The sequence below is a fragment of the Panthera onca genome, chromosome D3 (assembly GCF_046562875.1).
Source record: "Panthera onca isolate mPanOnc1 chromosome D3, mPanOnc1 haplotype 2, whole genome shotgun sequence".
NCBI classification, from domain to species: Eukaryota; Metazoa; Chordata; class Mammalia; order Carnivora; family Felidae; genus Panthera; species Panthera onca.
The window spans coordinates 78494470-78516439 of record NC_138350.1 but is presented as its reverse complement, the minus strand read 5'-3'; the positions used below and the strand labels follow the sequence as shown (position 1 = coordinate 78516439).

The 21970-nt window shown below is 40.3% G+C and overlaps 1 protein-coding gene across 3 annotated transcripts in view; it reads right to left on the bottom strand.

Moving 5' to 3' along the window:
* CDH20 (cadherin 20) overlaps positions 1 to 21970 on the bottom strand; it is a 207015-nt gene that overhangs the window by 67782 nt on the left and 117263 nt on the right. The window contains exon 1 of one of the 3 annotated variants that reach the window (XM_060613986.3): positions 368 to 705. The exons of the other annotated variants lie outside the window; for them this stretch is intronic. The gene's annotated coding sequence lies outside the window, so the exon portion shown is untranslated. Of the gene's footprint in view, positions 1 to 367; positions 706 to 21970 lie in introns of those variants that run through there. 3 annotated transcript variants of the gene reach the window in all.

Below are 21970 nucleotides of genomic sequence, written 5' to 3'. Positions count from 1 at the left end.
CAAACATAAGCACGAGCTAACTGGTTGGACTTTCAGATTTGTCTTTTCAGAAGCCACAGGCAGAAGTTTGTTTTGCTTAATAACATGTTCTACAACTGACTGTTCATTCCCAAGCTTATCACAAATCAAGTCAAGATAAAGATTTTCTGCTGGCAGGAATTTTAGTGGACCCTGGTGAGTACAATTAACAGCCACCCGATAATAATTTAAAATTACTATCTTAGCTCGCTTTGTTTGGCTCCCACAGGAACTAAATCAACACTTTCACTTCCCAAGACAATCTTTCTGTGTCACTGGCCAAATTTAAACCAGATTTTGTGAAGCTATGTCATGGAAATCACAGACGGCATGAAGTTTTACAACTTACTTTTCTCCTTCTTCCTCGGAGCGCACTATTTTTGCGTTTTCCTGAGCTCGTCACTTTAGTTGTGGAGTTCGCGTCACGCTGCCAGCTCCCACTCTGTGTCAGAACACCTTAAAGTGGTCCTCCTTCTGCCGTTTGAAATTGGTCTTTAAATTATAATCAGCTCTGAAGGAGGCTGTTGGAGGTAGGGAATTCAGTCCAGCAACTTGGAGGGCAGAAGGCAGCTCCCGGCTAGAGCTTTCTTTCCCCCTCTGCCAGTGCCATGGGGTCGGAAGGCGTCTCTGGGGGAGGAAGGCCCAGCCAGCCACAAGTTGCTAACGCACCCCACACCACAGCTCCTTGGGACGGGAAGGAGAACAAAAGGCATCACTTATGTTAGGTGATCAGCAGCAAGTGATGTGTGGGGGTGGGAGGGAGCCTGGTGTACACAGGGGAGGGGGGCGGCAGTTGCCCTTGTCTAGATGGGGGAAGGACAAAGAATGCTGTCCCTGAACATTTGAGGCCCTGGGGGATTTCTTCACGGAATCAAACTGCAGAGGACGATTAGCAGCCTTGTACAGTAAGAGCTAAAGTTTTTTGGACATGTTGGCCTCAGCTGAAAATACCTAGTGGCTACTTACGTATAACACCTATCAGCGACTTACGTATTTCAGAAAGATAATGGGAAGGCTAACACATTGCACGTCTTTTCCACTACCGTTGCTCAGTGTTTCCAGTAAGTACATGCAGTGTGTCTCAGCCGAGCTGCTCTTTCACATTATTGTTAATTAAATAATACTCCCTAAGAAATCTGTCATTACCGGCAGCCAGGACCGGGTTTGTTTAGTTTGCCTGGGGCTATTAATGTTCTAACAAACGGGCTCTTAATTGCCAGAAGAGGTAATTTCGTTGGGGGTTGTAGTTCACTTTTCCCAACAATTTTATGGTATATTTTCTATCTGAAACTTTTTCCTTTTTGTTTCTCTGTCTGGAGTTCCACAAGGCCAGAGGGATCTTTCTCTAATGACTCATCCATTGAATTAGCCATTCTCCGTAATGGAAAAAATGCATGTTATTGAATCTGTAATTCCTCCCCCCCCATTTCCATTATGACTAAAGAGAAGCAACTAATAACGGATTTTAAAATTAACTTAATTTTCCCTTGCTCATTTCATTACTTATTCTTTGAAATAAGTGACTTTTGCTGGGAGAAATGATTTCTGCTATGTCGCAGGCACAACTCTGACATTATTTCTTGTCAACTGTTTTTCTAGTAGACAGGAGTGGTGGATGGGTAGAACAATTATCATTAGATGTAGTTGAAAGGGGGAAAGAGGAGGGCATTCGGCCCCAGAGAGGAACATGTGCCGTGGCCTAGAATTTAAAGTGACCTTATCTTCAAACATTTTCTTTCTGTTCATAAGCAGAGAATAAGGACAAATATTAAGAAAAAGTCACCTTTTTTTGAGTGTTATAAAAGCCTCCATATGCCATTTCAAAAAGAAGTGCTATTTCAGCCTTTTCTTAAATGACCTCTTTTTCATCATAATATAATACATTTTTTTCACCTTTTGACCGGTACTTTGGTTTTCTAATAAAGCTACATACTTATTTCAGAGGAATTGCACTTTAGAATGCATCTTGGTGGTACTTCATCCAGCAGTTTCATTTGGCTGAATTAATGTGCGAGCGAGAGAGGGAGAGGGAGAGGGGGAGAGAGAGAGAGAGAGAGAGAGAGAAAGAGGAGAGAGAAAATAGAAGAAGCAAGAGACTCATGTAATCCAACCTCTAAGCATAACTTTCTTCAATTTCACATTGCAGTATCATTATAGTAACCTTTATGTGTGATAAAAGCATAATTTGGCTGGATAGTACTAAAACATATATATCCACATTTTATCAGTGATTTACTGTCCTGTGATCAAAATAGTTTCCTTTCTTCCTCTTCGCCAAGTTCACATTTTGTTGTCTGGTGTCACTTGATAATCTTTCATTCGCCTTCTCCCCCAATCCCCCTGGCTCTTGTCTCTCTCTTTTTCCCATTAAGATGTGAATGGGTAGGCATCTCAGCCAATATGTCTATACATGGCTGAATACACTTGGAGAAAAGCAGGGTCTCCCTTTGTCTGGACCCTGGATGGCTGCGTGTCATTCCGCACCAATGGGCAAGGCCTCCCTCACAGTAGGAACTTTGCAATAACTGCCAGAACAAATTGAGCTCAAGCTTATCGGTTCCTTTCCTTTTTCATTTGGAAAATGGAGGGACTGGGAGAACAAGGCCATTTTTGACCAGTGACAATACAGCGTTGAAATAGATTGGATACAGCCAGTGCCCAGTCGTATTGCAGACAACTGTCATGGGATATATTGTATACAGGGACGATAAGATGTGACCCCACAATTATCAAGCTGAGCTGTGTTTTCCCACACACTCTGGGCATTCCACTCTGTACGATCGGCATATACAGCAGTTGGCAGGGGAGTGAGTGGAACTTCTATATGGACAGTTGGCAGAGGCGAGCAAACACAGATGCGACTGGTTGGTGCTCGCGTTCTTTCTGCATGTAGTGTAGACCAGCAGGGGCAATACTCAGCTTGCTCTGCACTAGGGAGCAATGAGAAAAACGGTCTTTGGTAAGAAAGTTGAATACAGGGGAAAGAAATTCATTTAAAAGTCGATTACATATTTTTTTCCTATGCAGATTTTTAAATCAGAATCTCCGTGAACTATAAATGATATATGATTTTCATTGTATTTAGATACATTGATATCTGATATCATATATCATATATGATGTCTGTAGTGTATCTAGATCCTGCTCTGTGTTTGGTATATATTTGTGTGTATGTGTGTTTGTGACTACATGTTTTTATGCATTCATTAAGTCCACAATACATGGATGTGGTTGGAAACTATAATGTGCCTATGTAAATGCAAATGCAAACGTGCAATAGCCAAGGTGATTTTCATTTATATATATATATATATATATATATATATATATATATATATATAAAATATGTGCATATAATGTATACATACATATATATGCACATATGTATATGTGTATACACACACACACACACACACACACACACACACACATATATGTATATTCATACTCCAAGGCTTGATTCTAAATCTATAAAGTACCACATGTTCTCTTCCAGAAATCTTTCCACCTTAACGACAGACTATGGTTGGGCTTGTACAACCAGGACTGTGTACTGTGTTGTTATTACAGGTCAGTTGGGAGGCAGGGCCTTTGGCAAACTGGGCGGCCAGCCTGGTGTATCAGAACTGCCAAAGCAGTCAGGCCACCTGTCTATGTGACAGCCCAGCCTATATTTTTAAAAATATTGTTATTTAAATACGTTGGAAGTGTGTGTGTGTGTGTGTGTGTGTGTGTGTGTGTGTGTGTGTGAGAGAGAGAGAGAGAGAGAGAGAGAGAGAGAGGGAATTCCCATTCAGTGGGGTTAAGCTTTGCTCAGCTGCTTTCAGAGCAACTGGAGGAAGACAAGACAAGGCGCTACGGCCAACTGGATGGCTTTCCATCTGCCCTCTGCTTTGCTTGGAAGTAACCAGCCAGACCAACGGTTTTCTCTTTGTTCAGCTTTTTTTCTGATCGGAAGCAGAGGCTGACATGAAACAAACATGGCATTTCTTTTTGAAAATTGGATTCTGAAATTGGCCTCATCTTTCCAGAAGCACAGCGCTATTGCAGTTTCTTCCCGGTTTTGTAAATGTCATAAACAGTTTGCATATAAAACTCCAGATTTGGAGGCAGTTACCACACTAGGTTTTTGCAAGTTTTTTTTGGGGAGGTGTTTGGTTTTTGGTCATGAAGGGATGTGCTGTAGTATAATGAATGGAAGTGGTTTCCCTGTACAGAGATGAAGAAAATGGGGCAACAGATTAATAATAAAGAACACGTTTGCCAGCTTTTTATTATCACTTTTAAAGGAGACACAGTAAAATGTGAAGTCATGCAAATGTGGTTTCTTGAAGAACTTCATTAGCATCACCCAGAAGCTATAGTTTACAATAAATGGCCACCAGGGCCCCCATAGGTCATGGCTTGTGGCCAGCTCAGTGCAATTGAAGTGATGCTTACTGTAAGGCGCGTCCCCTGGACACGATGTATGAGGTACAGATGACAGTACATTATCTAAGCCAGTTGCACTGTAGTGATTTGAATTCGGAAGACTTTTAATGGAGCAAGCAGGGGGAAAAAACCTACTAGAGGAATGCAGTCCATTAAGGTCACCTGGCAGAGAGACCAGATATGCTTACGTTTAAAAGGAGAGGTAAGAAAAGAACATTTTGAGAAGAGAGCTCCCAGTATTCTTTATACTGTGCTCTCCTCCCCCAAACACACACACACACACACACACACACACACGCGCACACACACACACGTGTGTGCACACACCTGTGCACACACCCCCACACACAGGAGTGAAGAGAGTCCCCTCACTCATAACACCTTTAACATGTCTTGGTGTCTTGAATCTTTAGGAGATACAAGGAAAAAGAGCTGTGTTTGGGTGAAATAAACATTGGAGAATCCTGGCAACTGAGACCGCCCTTTCTGTTCTCCACGCATGCAGTGAAAAGGCGAGCCATGTGATTTTAACTCTGGTTTACTTTGAATTTGGGATGGAATTGTGGCTATTCTCACAGACACCGTTAGGGCATATTGACTTAATAATGAGAGTGATCACTGAGAAGAGCCACGTGCTATGGACAGGCTCAGATTCTCCAGAGGAGGCAACCTGACGTGACGTGCAGCAGGATCACTTGGGTGCTAATTTACAGAAGTAAATCTAAACCCAGTTCTGCCTGATCCCACAGCCCATAGTGTTTCTCCTGCTAGTACTAATAGCTAGTATTTATTTAGGACTTACAGTGAGCTGAAACCATTCCCAGTGTTTCACTTACCATGACTTCGTATTTGTATTTATTTCAAAAAGTAATTCATTACTCTTCAAATGGTGAAAAGAACTGCTTGTTTGCTCAAGGGGACATGGCTTTATTCAGCTTTGTATTGTCTAGGTGATGAGGATGCCTGCTTTTTAGGTCAGATCATCATGTATCTGGGTGGGTTACTGAGCTTTTCTGTAGAATTAGAAAGAGGATAGTTTTTATTGATTTCACACTCACAAACATCCCCTTCCATCTGTTTTCTGGATGCTTTGATCTATGCCATTCAAACTTCGTTTCATTTCAGTGTTAATTTTTAAAATGAGCTCTTAAAATTCACCTGATTTGATAACAAAATTCAAGGCCATTAATTCTTTAATTCTTTCTGAACATTAAGAATCATTTTACTTCCCAAATACGAAAATTTAAAATTTTGTTTTAAATAAATGTCATTATTTAAGACATAAATGTCTTAAATTTATAAATTGTCATTTCTGTTCTGCAAATCTGGTAAATCTAAACAAATCTAGGATTCTTATTGCCATTTCTGTTTTGTTTTCTTCATCGTGAGAGGAAGTAATGTGTGTTACTGGTGAAAGGTCCGCACAGAAGATGGGGGTGGTGCCATTCTTTGTAATAAAATGGTGGTTCTAAGTATCAGATGCCAAGTTATGGTTGAGGGAAGCCAGCAGGCTAGAGGATGGCTCCAGTCAGTAGATTTGATGCTGTTCTTTAATGTTTATGCTTGTTTTCAGTAGCCATAGGAGGACACGTGGGGGGAGTAATGAGTGCCAGTGCCTGTTGACAGTGACCCTATTTTCAATTTCAGGTTTTTTTTCAAATTCTCTTTTATTTTCGTGTTTAAAAAATTTTTTTTGAGAGGGAGGGCGGAGAAGGGGTAGAGGGAGGGAGGGAGAGAGAGGATGGGGGAGGGGTGGAGGGAAGGAAGGAGGGGGAGAGAGGGAGAGAGAGACAGAGAATCTTAAGCAGGCTCTGCGCCCAGCAGAGAGCTTGATGCAGGCTTCAGTCCCACGACTGTGGGATCATGACCTCAGCCCAAACCAAGAGTTGGATGCTTAACTGACTGAACAACCCAGGCACCCCTCAGTTTCAATTTTAAAAAATATCCGGTGATGTTTTTGGGTAACCAGGCCAGTGAGCATCATCGTGAAATATTCTGTAGGGTTTACTTTGGAATTGAAGTTGTTTGCTATTAGAAGGCTTATTTTGAAATGATCGATTCCATCTGTGGCTGTGATCAGTTCCTAAGTTAATTACAAATGGGACTTATTACTATACAGAGATAAATACTGTTGAGGATTTCCTAAATAGGTTCAGTGGTTCCACAGACTTTTTAGGAAGAATAATTCACATCCAGACCCTGATGGAGATTCCAAGTGGCTTCTCCACAAGCTCAGCTTTGACTTCCTTCAGCTCTGTGCTTGGGTTATTAGTGTCTCCTTTCAAGTTGCAGGGGTCTGGCTCTTCTTCACTCTGATGCTAACGTTTCCTCCTCGTCTCAGATAATTGATAAATGGGTGTGGTTGTTTCCAGCTCCCAGGTGGCATCAAGCCACTGCTCATGTTCACTCTCCACCAGTGTTTTGATCAGGGACCCTAGTGAGGGTGGGTGCCTGTCAGCTCCCGTGGCGTGCTCTGGCTGGTGTTCCCAAACTGCTAGGGTTACACAGCGTATGAGTCAAAGCATCTAGAACATGGATAGAAGGGCATATTCCTGGAGGTCGCCTGGTCTTTGGTGCAGTGTAACAAGGACAGAGGGAGGGGGTGTTGTGTGGAGGTTGGTGGGGCATATTAGGGTTGAGGGGTGTGCCTGGTGTTAGCACAGGAAGAACAGTGAGGAAAGTGGTATTCTGCACTGCAGGAAGGCGTTAAACCTTTTTTTTTTTTTTTTTTTTTTTACCTTGTGAAACCACTAAACTGTTCTTCTCTCAGATGTTCCTTTGCATGTTTTTGGAAAGTTAGGAAGAAGAGTTGCCCATGCTGCATAAGCAGAAAAACTCTGAGCTTATATAAAGCATATAATGATGTTATCAATAAAATAAAAAAAAACACCCGAAATTACCATAGTGGTACATATTTAATTACGCACGCTTCTCACTGTGCTATATGGTAATAACGGCAAGCAAATCACATAAACAGTGTAGCTGGTGTTACTTTTAATAGGGAAGGGAACTAATATTTATTGAATTGCTAATATCTGCTGGGCTCCATGCTGGGTGCTTTACATATGTTATCTCATTTAATGTGTAGCTAAACAAGGCATTTCCAGGGTCCGGCGTGGTTGGAGGAGGGAGAGGTTACACTTCTCGGCCCTTGGGAAGACTCGGGGTTCTCTTTTCTTTGGCAAGGCACATGCTGTCCCAGTGGTTCAGGGTCCTTTGCCCTCTCCCCAGTTTGGGAGTTTGGACTTTCTGGGCCCTAGAATCTTAGCCACAGTTGGATGCAATGAGGACACAACTCCTTCTCCCTATGCCCTGTCTTACCTTCAAGTGTCACCAAGGGCCAAGAGTTGACCCGGCAGCCTGTGCTCCAGCCTCCAGGTGGAAGTTCTGTTTGAGTGCAAGGAAGCAGAACCTAAAGCGACTCCTTCTCTGAGTTTGAGGCAATGTGAATAGGAAACCTGCTGCCCATCCCCAACTCTTGCCATCTCCTTCTCCCCCATCAACAGCCTGATGGAGGGAAAGGAAGAAAGCCAAGCGGTGTGCTTTAAGAGGAGACCCTTCCACCTTTACCTCTCTACGCCCTTTGACATATGTTTACTGGCAGTACCTGATATGTTACTACTTAAAGTATGCTTTTTTATTTTTTAATCTTTTGGGGTTAGGGAATTCTTCGAAAGTCTGATAACATTCTTGACTCTACTCCCTAGAAAAATGTACCAGTGTTTACACTTCAAGTGAAAAGTATTTGATTCAGAGAGTCACACAAGCTGCCAAGGAAGACCTCTGGGAGGATGGGAAGGAGAGGGGTGGTAGGAAGCATGGATCAACCACTTATTCTTCAGCAGGGCTGTTTTGTTCCTTTGCCTACCTGAGATGTGCTTAAGGTGACAGGAGCTGACGGGAGGAGGCAGCTAGCAGTGGTAAGAGATCATTTTTAAGTATGAGCTCCTGTGGGAGAAGGGAGGCCCAACTGGGGAAGGTAGCGGGGCTTATAGTGAAGGCCTCGGAGGGCCGACCATCAGCATGTGCAGCCTTGCTGTGCGAAGTGTGGCCCATGGGCCAGTGGCATGGTCATCACACAAGGGTATGGTCATCAGCCAGACGCTTGTCAGAAACACAGACCCCTCCCTGACATACTGAATCAGAATCTGCATTTTGACAAGATTCCATGTTCAAGTTTGAGAAGCATGAGTGCGTATTGAAGGCACGAGGATAGGACTAGGGAGCGGGGGTTGAGATTAGAGGAAGCTGGCAGGCAGGACAGGTGCCCATAAGTACACCTTCGCAGGAATAGAAAAAGAGCTCACACAGGGGAAGAGACCATGGAAAGGGCCCTTAAGTGGTACTCCAAGGGGGAATGTGGGAATATTCAAAGTCTGGGGAGGAAGTGATGTATTTAAATACAGGGACAGAACTGTAACAACAAAAAGTTGTTTACTACAATATGTTGTATCACAATTTAGTGTGAATTATGTTTTCTAAGCATCCAACAGGTATCGAAGATTTGTCATGCTAAGTGATTTATGGTATTCATGGAGTAAATGACTTTAGGCAGACTGCTATCTCTTCCCCTTGATGAATCTTTTGAACTTATCATTACCTTGTTTTCTTAAAACCTATGCCACCCAGGCAGATGAGCTTCTGAAAAATCTCAAGGGTCTTAAGTCGTTAGTTCCTATCATTGGCACAACCATCTCTGACATGCTCTGGATGCCCTTTTCTCTTTTCTCAGAGAACCTTTACCAAATACTTGTTGGACACATTACATTAGCATCTGTTGCTTGATTTCTAACTGTTCCTTTGTTTTGTGAAGGCAAGTGTAAAGCAGTTATAATTTTTGGAGCAAGGAGAGAGAATAAGGCTATGATTTTGGTAAAGTTAGAGGGAATATTCCCTGAGAAAATGCTAACCACATGTTCTGGGTTGAATTGTGTCCTCTCCGAAACTGGGTTGAAGTCCTAGCCCCTGGCACCTATAAAGTGGCTTTATTTGGGAATAGGGTCTTTACAGATAGAATCAAGTTAAGATGGGGCCATTAGGGTGGGCCCTTAATCCAGCAAGACTGATGTCTCTATAGGAAGAGGGAAGGTGGTCCTGAGAATGTGGAGGCTGTTGCCAAGAACTCCTAGGACTGCCAGAAGCTGGAAGAGGCAAGGAAGGATCCTCCTGTAGTGGTGTGCAAGGAGCACAGCCCTGCCAGAACCTTGATTCTGGACTTCTAGCTTCCAGAACTGCCAGACAGAACATTTCTGTTGTTGTAAGCCAGCCAGTCTGTGGTTCTTTGTTATGGCAGCCTAGGAAGCTAATATACCATGCTTAACTATTTTTCTATAATGAATGATCATTTTTATCTAATTTTGAATGAGGTCATTTAGTTTTGTCTACTACTATTTGAGATGGAATAATCATTACAGTCATTAAAGAAACTAAAACATGTTCTCAATTAATACTAAATTCAAACCCCCTACTTGTATAGGCACCTGTATAGTTTTTATATAATCTGTGTGTGCTGTGGTTGAATTTACCTTTTCATGAAATGCCAAAATGGCTATTTTACTTTTTTTAAGTAATTTTTTTAATGTTTATTTATTTCTGAGCTCGAGACAGAGCGCAAGCAGGGGAGGGGCAGAGAGAGAGGGAGACACAGAATCTGAAGCCGGCTCCAGGCTCTGAGCTGTCAGCACAGAGCCTGACGCGGAGCTCGAACTCACAGACCACGAGACCACAACCGGAAAGTCAGAAGTTAACTGAGTCACCCAGGCTCCCTGGCTATTTTTCTTTTAGATTTAAAAAAACTTAATTGTGTTATCTTAGTGGAAAAAATGTAAGTAACAGTGTCTTACAACTTGTCAGCACTTACTATCTGAGATACTCTAAATAATTTTGATTAAAAAGTACTGAAAATATATTTACTCCTAAATCAGTAAATTGTTTGAAAAAATGAAAAACAAGTACTTAAGTATTGTCTGATGTCAGCAGCTGATGGTATCTAAGATGTCTCCTCATTTAAAGAAGTGGCAAAAACATGAGAAAAACACAAATGGCTAAGGAAACTCAGCAAAGCAGCTAATGCAGTAATAGACTGTATGGCCAGGGGGGTGTCCAAAATCTCAAATTTATTTTGAGACCAGAGGCAGGTAATCTGACCCTGCAGATTACCTTCAGGGAAGGATAGTGTGGCTGCCCATGTCACTCCCATGGATGACTGTCAAGTGTGAAGGCCAGGACTGTGTCAGACCCAAAGAGGGCAGCCGATCCTGAGACCCCATTAGCTGGGTGAGCACAGCCCTTTTGGTGGTGGCTGCGTTTATGTTACAACTTCCCTGAACCGCAGGAGGTTTCTGTGACTGGCTCGTCCACTGAAATTAGATGTGTTTGGGATCCTGCGACACCTCCCACTTTTTGTCACTTGTCTGAGGGAAATTTAGCATATGTCTGTTGTTTTGAACTCAGCGCCAAGAAGACTAGTTATAAAGGTGCTCAGGGGGTTTCTTGCAGGACGGCTCTGCGATGTGAGTATCGTTGCAGAATTATATCAAGGTCACTTGTATTTATTTTTTTTCTAAACAGTTTCTTGACTTTAAAATGCCTTTGGAATTTCCAACTCAAAATTCTAATCCCTTTCAGTGAGCTCAGTCTCTATGCAAAAGTTGCTTCCCGCCTGCCAAATTGAAAGCATCTGGATGGAATACTGAATTTAGGTCATTTTTTTTTTCTTTCCAATTTGTCCTTCTCTAGAAGAAAGGAAATCAAATCCAATACCATCACGTAGAGGGGAGGGTAAAATAGTTCCAACAAGAGCTTTTTCTTTCAACAGTTGGTTGGACTTAAGTGTGTGACACTTTCCCGCCTCCCCATCTCTACCTCTTCTGCCACTGGATCTCAATGGCTCATTTGATTTTTAAAGACCTGCAGCTTTTTACTTTCCATTATCTCTATAGCACCATTCTCCACTGAGGGGAATGACTAGAGTGTTCCTAGTTAGTTCCTGAGGGCAAGTCAACGAGGACTCGCCCATCTTCCCAGTGGAGGCTCTGGTCCAGGTACAGACGAGGCTTCTCAGACTTGAAAGTACATTGGACGCACAGGAGTCCTTTAGGGTCTGGCTAAGGTGCAGATGTTGTTAGGTCGGCCTGGGATGGGGCCTGGGCTTCTGCATTGCTGAAAAGCCTGGAGGTGCTGTGAACAGATGCTAGTTGGTGGACTGCATCTGGAGTAGCTAGGGGTGGCTCCCTCTGGGGGTATCTAGCTTTACTTGGCCCTGTCTCTCTCCCAACACTTAGAAATTTCTGGGCTTGATACGTTGAGTGCATTAGGATTTAGCACATGGATGTAATTCCACCATTTCCCCTTTCTGCTTCATTTCATTTCTCTCTCTCACTAAAAGCACAAATTGTGTTTGAAAAATTAGTGCACACAGAAACTTGCCATTATAGAGAAAACATTTTTGACTGTGTAGAGAGAGGAGAAACAAGGAAAGATGTCTATCTCCAGTGAACCTATATTCTATCATGAAAGAATTTAGAAAATAGTTGTATCAGAGGTGATAGTTTCATTAGTATTTACTTAGCACTAAGGTAAGTAATAGAATGATAGCAGATTGAGGCATATTTAATTTTCAGCTTTCCAAGTGCTCTAAATAAAAGAGATTATAATAATATGACCAAAGCTGTTATATCCACAGCAGCACTTAAGACTGATAGATATAATGTTCCACTTAGGAGCTATCATGGTACAATTAACTGAATGGTATTAAAAAGAAGTTTCTTAAAACACTTAAAGTTGTGAAGCAATTCTGAAATAGATCTGTGCTTCTCAAGTAAATACAAACAAGGACTGAGTCATTTTAGTGGATAATAAAAGAAATCAACAAGCCCAATTCTAGCTCCCTGTGGATGAGATTTAAAGCAACAAATCTATGCTACTTTATGCAATTAACATAAAATATACTTAAATTTGGAAGATTTACCCTGCCATCACCTTCCCACACAGCAAACACAAATCCCAGGCTAATTTGCCTTCATTAATTCACATACCATTGCAGGGCTGACTTCTGCTCTCAGATGCTTATGCACAATCTACCTTCAAGTTAAGTTACTGCATATGGGCCCTTTAGCTTCTGTTCAGATCCTGAAGGAATCACAGGTTACAGACATCATGAGCCTTTCAGCCCGATTCTGCAACCCTGAGGGAGTCTCTATTGATGGAAGCAGAATCAAAGAGGTTTGTGGAGGACAGTTTTTTTGCCTTTCGTCTGGCAGAGCTCAGACCCAGATGCTTTGCTCTGAAAGGGAGGGGGCTGTGGCAGGCCTCGTGTGGGAAGAGATACTTTCCAAGATGTCTCTTTGACAGACTACTTTCCTGGCCCTCTCTTCCCCAAATATTGCAGGAATGGGCCTAATAAATTAGGATCGAGGGCCAAATAAATCATGAATAACCTAAGGTATTTCAGAATTCTTTTTGAAAATGGGTATTTAGAATATTTTGCCATTCTCCTTAACTAAGGAAAACCCTACTCCGAAATAGAGTAAATAATAGGTGATATATTGGTTCAGTATTTTACCACAGTAAACTAAGAGGTGGCATGGGGCAGAGGGAGGAGATGGTAGAGAATGAGAAGGCAACCAGACGGAGAGAGTCTCATACCAACAAGGGAGACAGAAGAAGAAAGAAACAAACATGGAGAAGAGATGCAGAGGCAGAGGAAACACCACAGAGCAGAAAGACATTCTATTGTTTATTGAAACACTTATGCTCTTTGTGTGTTTTCTTTAAAGTGTTCAAAGCAAGTCTCATTCCTTTGTTCACAAAAAGAGTAGACTGAGAACCAAGGTGGTTCATTGGAGAATCTGCATTTTAAAACTCCATGTATCATACAGAAGAGAGGCAGCAGTGGGAGGCCAACCAGGAAATGGCAGTGGATGGCTATGCATTGGGGACTCTGGGCCTGACTGGATGGAGAGGGGGAAGGACATGAAAGGACTGAAGAATCCTCAACTTACTGTTTTCAGTGTGGTTTGGCTCTAGAAAGAACTCAATTTTCACCCAAATACTTAAGATCTTGCCACATATGTTACATATTCTGTATTCAGTATTTTTAATAATAGCCCCAAAGGAAAAAAAAAAAACACCAAACACATTACTTTGTCATCATATTTGATCCTTCCAACAAGTCTGTGAAGTTGATGATACAGGTATTAATTCTGAGACCATCTAGTCAAAAGGCAGGTAAGGAAACAGACTGGGGATTTAATTGCTTGGGAAAAGTGACCTAGCTAGGAAGGAAATGAGTAATAATATTTATACTGGCTGAACATGGGCATTATGATATTTTGGGTAAGTAATTTAACCTTTCTGTGTCTAAATTTCCTCATCTGTAAAATAGGGAGGATAATAAGAGTACCCGACTTTCAAGATTCTTGTCAAGAGGAAATGAAATAGTACAATAAGCACTCAGAACAGTGTCTGACAAACTCTTTAAGTTCTAGATAAATGCTAACTGTTATTAATATAATTATTATAATTTTCCAGTAATTACTAATAGCATTAATAATTATTAATAATCAACAAGCTATTCCGACCAGGCTTTCTGGATATACAGCTACCACTCATTTCAGTAAGCTATGGGTAGGCAACTGCTAGAGCATCAGTTGATAATCAGAGGTCACCATCTCTTTCCAGTTTCTGGGAATGCTTCAGAGACAAGATTGCTGTTGTTTACAGGGGAAGAAAGAACAATTTCAGGCAGACCAAGGGTCTGTTTTGGAATACGTTCTACCAGAAATAGCTTTATTAATCAAGGTTTTTTGTTTTTGTTTTTAATGAGAATGTACATGATAGCTTTTTTTGTTGTTGTTTGTGTTTGTTTTTTTTAAATTTTTTTTAATGTACTTATTTTTGAGAGAGAGAGAGAGAGAGAGAGAGACAAAGCATGAGCGGGGGATGCACAGAGAGAGAGAGGGAGACACAGAATCTGAAGCAGGCTCCAGGCTCCGAGCTGTCAGCACAGAGCCCGATGTGGGGCTCAAACCCATGAGCAGTGAGATAAATAGTTGAGCCGCAGTGACATAAATAGTTGAGCCGAAGTCTGACGTTTAACCAACTGAGCCACCCAGGCGCCCTTGTTTGTTTATTTTTTGATGATTACTTGATGCTTTAATGTCACGTTAAGAGCATTTTCTGACAGGCCTGAAGGTCACCTAACTCTCTAAGTCTAGAAAATTACAATTTAGCACAAAATTAGTCATTTTACAAATCTGTGAAACCAATAAAATGAAACAATGTATATCCACCTAAACAAGACAGCATGATTTTGGTTTGTACTGCCTTGTAGGATCTTTTTTTAAAAAATTAATTAACTAATTAATTTTTAAACTCACATCCAAGTTAGCATATAGTGCAACAGTGATTTCAGGAGTAGATTCCTTAATGCCCTCAAGTGGTCTTTTTTGTAAAGACAGACTGTTTTTATTGCAAAATGTCTCCCACCCAAACCTTGTGGCTAAAATTGTGTTGCTCTCAAGACATGTCCTCCCAAACCTTGGTTTTTGTTTTTTAAATAGTTATGTTATTACACATTTCTGTTTAGCCATGAATAGTTTTCATATTAAAAAAAATTTTTTTTAAATATTTACTCATTTTTGAGAGAGAGAGAGGGAGAGACAACACGTGAACAGGGGAGAGGCAAAGAGAGGGAGACACAAAATCCGAAGCAGGCTCTAGGCTCTGAGCTGTCTGCACAGAACCGGACGTGGGGCTCAAACCCAACAACCGTGAGACCATGACCTGAGCTGAAGTTGGACGCTCAACTGACTGAGCCACCCAGGCGCCCCTAGTTTTTATATTTTAAACATATAAACAGCTCTGTTAAAATAGATTAGAAGTTTTTCAACCATTGAAAGAGATTTGGTTTGTAGATGCATGAGAAGTGCATCTAGTGGTATTACCCATGAATAACAAATAAAGACAGGAATAGGTCTGGAAAAAACTCAGAGAGGTATCCACCAAATCCCATGGAGAACACAGAATACCTGGGCCAAGTCATGCTTTGCACCTGATGACCTGAAAGAAGGGAAGAAAAAGTTTGCGCTTACTACCATCAAATGCACTGAAATCTATTATCTTGCAACTATGTGGATTCCACACCCACCAGGGACCAAATATGAGGGATGGGGCTGCCCAAACTATAGGTTAGAGGGTTGAGGTTAGCAACTTCCTGTGGGATGAGGCCAGTCCAAGCTTATTAAATAATAGGGTCACAGGAATTCATTTTTGAGAACTCTGTGGGGGTAAATTCTGTAGTGAAAAAGGGTCCAGAATTTACACTTATGTCTTCCTGTTTAAACATTTTCCAGTAATTTATGAAAAACTCTTTCTAAAAGGGATGCTCATCATTGAGATGATGTTAACTGTGCGAATTATGTAACAAATAGTAATTTGAGATAAAATGAAAATTAAAAATAAAATTCAATGGCATATTTTTGATGCCATTTAGCATGGAACTATGATTGTTGTTCTTATGGGTAAAATTGTGGGGTTGGTTGGTTTGTTTGCTTGTTTAGCTCAAGTTCTCATTACTACATTCCCACATTTGACACATAATTGTATACTTGTAGAATCTCTTAGAAGATGACTACGTGGCCAAAAAAATATTAAGGGGATAATAGAACCTTCCATTGATTTTATAATTAACCATATTGAAGGAACCCCAAACATGGAATAAATTACTCAAAAGCTGTGCCATTTTAAGATGATTTAAATATGTATATTCACATTTAAAAAGAAGAGTTGACCTCTTTTCCGAAAAATAATTTCATTAATGGCTCCAGAACCTTTATCTTGCAAACTGTCCTATTAAAAGTTTTACCCATATCAATCATACTTTTTAATTAACTACAGACTTTATTTAGGTTTCCCCAATTTTTCCACTAATGTCCATTTTCTATTCCAGGATTTAATCCTGGATCCTACACTGTGTTTAATTATCATGTCTCTTTAGTATCCTTCAATCTGTGACAGTTTCCTGAGCTTTCTTTGGCTTTCATGATACACTTTTAAAGAGTACTGCTTAAATATTTTGCAGAAGGCCCATCAGTTTGGGTTTGCACGATACTTTCTCAAATCATACCTTTTAGTGTAACTCTCGTACTTTCCTAATGGAAATAGAATTAGGAGCTAGAGGCGACCTTAGAAACCATGTTATTGATTAGTCTGAATTCTTGATTTCATTGGCCGAAAGCAAGTCCTCTGCCTCCAGTTTAAATGGCTTCCCCCAGATCAGTTACAGGAATGGAGTACTCCATTCTCTTACCACACACCTGATCCTTTTTCAAGGCACCATGAAAATGGTGCCTCTAACTTCGTCCAGTGAACACCTTAACACATGGGGACCCGCAAACCCTGGTGATGCTGTTTATGCTCTTGGGACAGCGTTCACATAGAATGTAGCCCTGGGGGTACTGACGAGTCCACCTGGACTGTTTATAAGTTGATTTGAGGTGGCTTATAATAAAAGAACAGATAAAATATGAGATCCTACAGGATGGTTGTTTGGATATAATGTGATTGGCACATGGTCCTGATGCTCTACCCAGATCTTGTTTTTAGAAGTGGGTGGGTGAAGGGCAGACATTTTTATTTTGAAAGGATGAGGTAGGAAGTGACTCCTCTCGCTTGAAACTTTCTCATTTCATTGTATACAGTGCATGTTGTCTTTACATGTCTAATAAATGAAAACACAGTTTTCTTCCCCCACCTCCAGCACCTCCCTGCCCTCCAGTACTGGAAGGCTGACATGAAATTTACTGATTTACACTAATCTTGCAATTCACAACTCTGCATTTTATGTAGAACTTTTTGGATTTCTACTTACTGTGGGGTTTTGCTATAGTTACCAAAACAAAAGACAAGCCAACAGAGTGGGAGAAATGATTTTGCAAACTACATATCTGACACAAGACTGGTGTCTAGAGTACATAAAGAATTCTCAAAACAAGGTAGTAAGAAAAGCAAACAAATTAGAACATGGGTAAAAGACAGGAAGAGACATTTCACCAAAGAAAATATACAGATGGCAGCAGATAAAAGGTGTTCAAAATCATTATCCATCAGAGAATGCAAATTAAAACCATAATGCAACAGTACTGTTGACCGTTCAGAATGGCTGAAATAAAAAAAAAAAAGTGGCAACACCGAATGCTGGTGAGGATGTGGAGAAATTGGATTACTCATGCATTGCTGGTGGGATTGTAAAATGGTACAACCATTCTGGTAAATAAATAGTTCGGCAGTTTCTTAAAAATCACTAAGCATGCAATTACCATACTGTCCAGCACTTGCACTCCAGGGCATTTCTCCCAGAGAAATGAAGACTTATGTTCACACAAAAACCTGCACATGAATGTTTATAGCAGCTTTATTCATAATAGCCCTCAAACAGAAACAACGCTGACGTCTTTCAGTGGGTAAATGGTTACACATACTGCCATGTCTACACCATGGAATATGCCTTAGCAGTAAGAGAACCATTCATCTATGTGATAACCTTGGTGAATCTCAAAAGAATTATGCTGGGTGAAAAAAGCCAATCCGAAAGGTTATACGCTGTAGGAGTCAATTAATAGAGCTTTCTTGAAATGCCAGAATTACAGACCTGGAGGTTGGACCCATGGTTGTCAGGGGCTAAGGAATGGGTGGAGGCAGGGGGGAAGTGGGTGTGCTATAAGAGGGCAACATGAGGAATCCTTGCTGTGATGGAAATAGTCTAGACCTTGACCATATCGATTTCAGGGCCCTGCTTGTGATTCTCTACTTCAGTCACCAAGTTACCATGGGGGATGGTGGGAGGAGGTTCTGAGTGATACACAAGATCTCTCTGAACTATTTGTTACAACTTTAGGTGAAGCTATAATTATCTCAAAATAAAAAAGTTTAATTTAAAATAGGATATAGCCAGACATTAAAGAAGGGAAGGGTGGCTACTTTGTCCTGAAAATATTTTTGTTTGCATTTTTTTTTTAAATCCATGGATACTCATGCATTATTAGTGCATTAAAAATTACCAACGGGGGTGGGGGAAGAAGAATGTAAAGCAGTGTGTGCATCTTAACTAAGAAAGTGTTAGGGGTGCTTGGGTGGCTCAGTCACTTAAGCATCCGACTTCAGCTCAGGTCATGATCTCGCGGTTTGTGGATTCAAGCCCCGCATCAGGCTCTGTACTGACAGCTAAGAGCCTGGAACCTGCTTCAGATTCTGTGTTCTCCCTCTCTCTCTGCCCTTCCCCTGCTCACTCTCTGTCTCTCTCTCAAAATAATAAATAAACATTAACAAAAATTAACTAAGAAAGTGTTAAGACATAAAACTTGGCTTTGTGCTGCTTTTCAGTCACAGCCAAGAGGGAAACATGAATCAGTTATATAGCTGTTAAGCAGAAGGACAAATACAGGTAATTCAAGGGCTAGTGCATATGTAGGGCTCATATTATTTTCATATTCTACAGAATAGAAAGGGTAAATACTAGAGGTGGCATATTTGTACCTGTTTGTGCATGGTACAAATGAAACATCTGTGCTTTAATTGATATTACGAACTTTGGTTGGCTTTCTAGAACTCCCTTCCTAACAACTCATACTTTTCTTTCTATAAGAAAGGAAATTTAAAGAAAATAACCATAATCAGTTTACTAGAAGGGTGGTAAAAAATGAGCAATGATCCAGCCATCATCCTTGTCAGAATTGGCTTGGAACTGTTCTTTTAAACTTGGTTTTTCGTGGAAGAGTTTTGCAATACTTGTAACTAGTGGCATATAACATGTGTGATAAATAATTTTTTATTTCCATGCATATTTTTTAAAATTTCCACGTATGTATAATTAACATACAGTGTTATATTAATTTCAGGTGTATAATACGGTGATTCACCATTTATATACATTATTCAGTGCTCATGTGATAAATAACTTCAAAAAATATGTAAAATCCCACATATGAAGTACATAAAAACCAAAAATATAAAATATATAGAGTTATGAAGACTAGAAATGTATAGGGAATATATAAAGCAAATGCTAAGATTCCAACAATATAAAATAAGAGCTGAATGAAAGGAGATTACTGGTGTACTCTTGGATGGGAGGTTGAAAGAGATTTTTAAAGTTCATCTGGTATAGACGGGTGGAGAAAGTAGGGTGTGGATTTGCCCTTCCAGATACTTAATGCATTTTATTTGTTTTTATTATGTTTGTATTGAAGTATAGGAAATACACAGTATGGTATTAGTTTCAAGTATACAGCATAGTCTAAATGCATTTTAAAGCTATGATTTAATCATTGAAGTACTAAGACTGTAAATACAGAAACATCAGTGAAACCATGTAAATTTCAGAAATAGCCAACTACGTGTAGGAACTGAGAATAAAATACATGTGGTATTTCAGTTATTATAAAGGGAAAGTTCCCCAGTACATGAGTCTAAACAGTAATGTGCCATTAAATGTTTAACAACCAGCTGTTTGAAAAAAGGTATGCAGATATACATACGCACATGTATTTATTATGGGTTTTCCAGTATAAAGGATGCATAGCACACAGCTGACAAATAAAAATTCACAATTCTCTTTATCGGCAGTAAGTGTAATTCAATGTAGTCCGTTGTTTTCCTCATAATGCTTTTCCGGAATTTTTTCTAACTTTAAATCTGTAGGCATGTTCAGTCATGATTTGACAAAGGGAGCCACACCTCAGTCTGCTCTTTTCCTAATAGATTTATTGCCATTAAATCTGATATGTGGCTTATTGTTAAACTTCTTCTCACCCTCGTATAAATTTTTAATTAAACTAAAAACTCTTTCAGCTTCAACACTAAATCAAGCCCTGATTGATAGCACTTGCTGGTTTCCAAGGTAAATACTCCTACCACGACCAGTTTCAAAGCTACCGACATAAAGTCACTGAGCATGGAGTTGGGAAGAGATTGGAGAAGCACACCACAATATATTATTTCCCGCCTCCAGATTCTGTGAACGGTGAAATAAAATGGAGTCACTGAGGTCACGGGGTTTTAAAATGGAGCCGAGAGGCCATTAGGGACGTGGGCTTTATGCACGTCCTCACCGGGTGGAACTGTGAACTTCTGAACCGGGCCAGACATTCCAAGGACACTGCAGGGACATCTGCCACTTGCTACAGTTACAGGCTTTTGCTTAGTGATAGTTTTAGCAACCAATTATTTAGCCAAGATTAGTTTTCTGCCACCAACACCAATCAAAATTCTTTGTAAACAACGTGTACAAGCATTCCCTTTTGTTTAAAAAAAAACCCTGACTTTTGTTGCCTAGTGGGACACCATTTAGGCTGTTCCCTGAATCTGTGCTCCCTCAATTGTAGTTCTGAGACCCTAAATGAATGCTTTTGTTTTATTTTAGTTCTGCCTCTTTTCTCGGTTGACAGTATGATAGTCATAACTGACTTTGAGAGCATAGAGAATACTAAAATTTAGAAAAATACTTGGGAAGTAGTGCAGTTGCAGTATTTATTACCTTTGTTTTAAATAAAATTTATTGAATTGCAAGTTTACATAATTTTTAAATAATGTCTACCTTTTACAACTGGTTCTCACAATTTCTGAAAATTCACCAGTTGGCTTTCACAAGATGTTGGGCTCTTTCTCCTACGCATCACTGTCCCTAAGACAGAACCACAAAGTAGAAGATTTGAAACTTCCAGAAATATTTTATTTTTATTTTTATTTTTTAAACGTTTATTTATTTTTGAGATAGAGAGAGAGCGTGAATGGGGGAGGGTCAGAGAGAGAGGGAGACACAGAATCTGAAACAGGCTCCAGGCTCTGAGCCCTCAGCACAGAGCCCGACGCGGGGCTCAAACTCATGGACCGCGAGATCATGACCTGAGCTGAAGTCGGACGCTTAACCGACTGAGCCACCCAGGCGTACCACCAGAAATATTTAAGTCATAGAGTTGAAAAAAAATGAGATGTAAATAACAGAAGATGGATTGATTGCCTTCCTAAAAGGCAGTTTAGCCATACGTATCAAAATAAAAGATTTACCAATTCTCTGACCAAACCATTTCACCATTTATTCATCCATTAATTCAGCAAATTTATTGAGAACCTCTTATGTGCCAGGAACTAAGAATTAATTCTATAAGCGTAGAAAGATGCATAAGATAGGAAATTTGCCACAATGTTTTTATTTTTATTTATTTTTATTATTTTTATCTATTATTTTTAATATGAAATTTATTGTCAAATTGGTTTCCATGCAACACCCAGTGCTCATCCTAACTGGTGCCCTCCTCAATGCCCATCACCCACCCCCCATCAACTCTCAAGTTTATTCTCAGTTTTTAAGAGTTAGGGAGAGAGCCAAACCACAATGTTTTTATAGTAACAAAACATTGAAAAAACATAAATGTTTGTCAACAAAGGATGGGTTAAGTAAATGATGGTTCATTGACACAATGGAATACAATGTAAACATTAAGAATGAAGGGGTGCCTGGGTG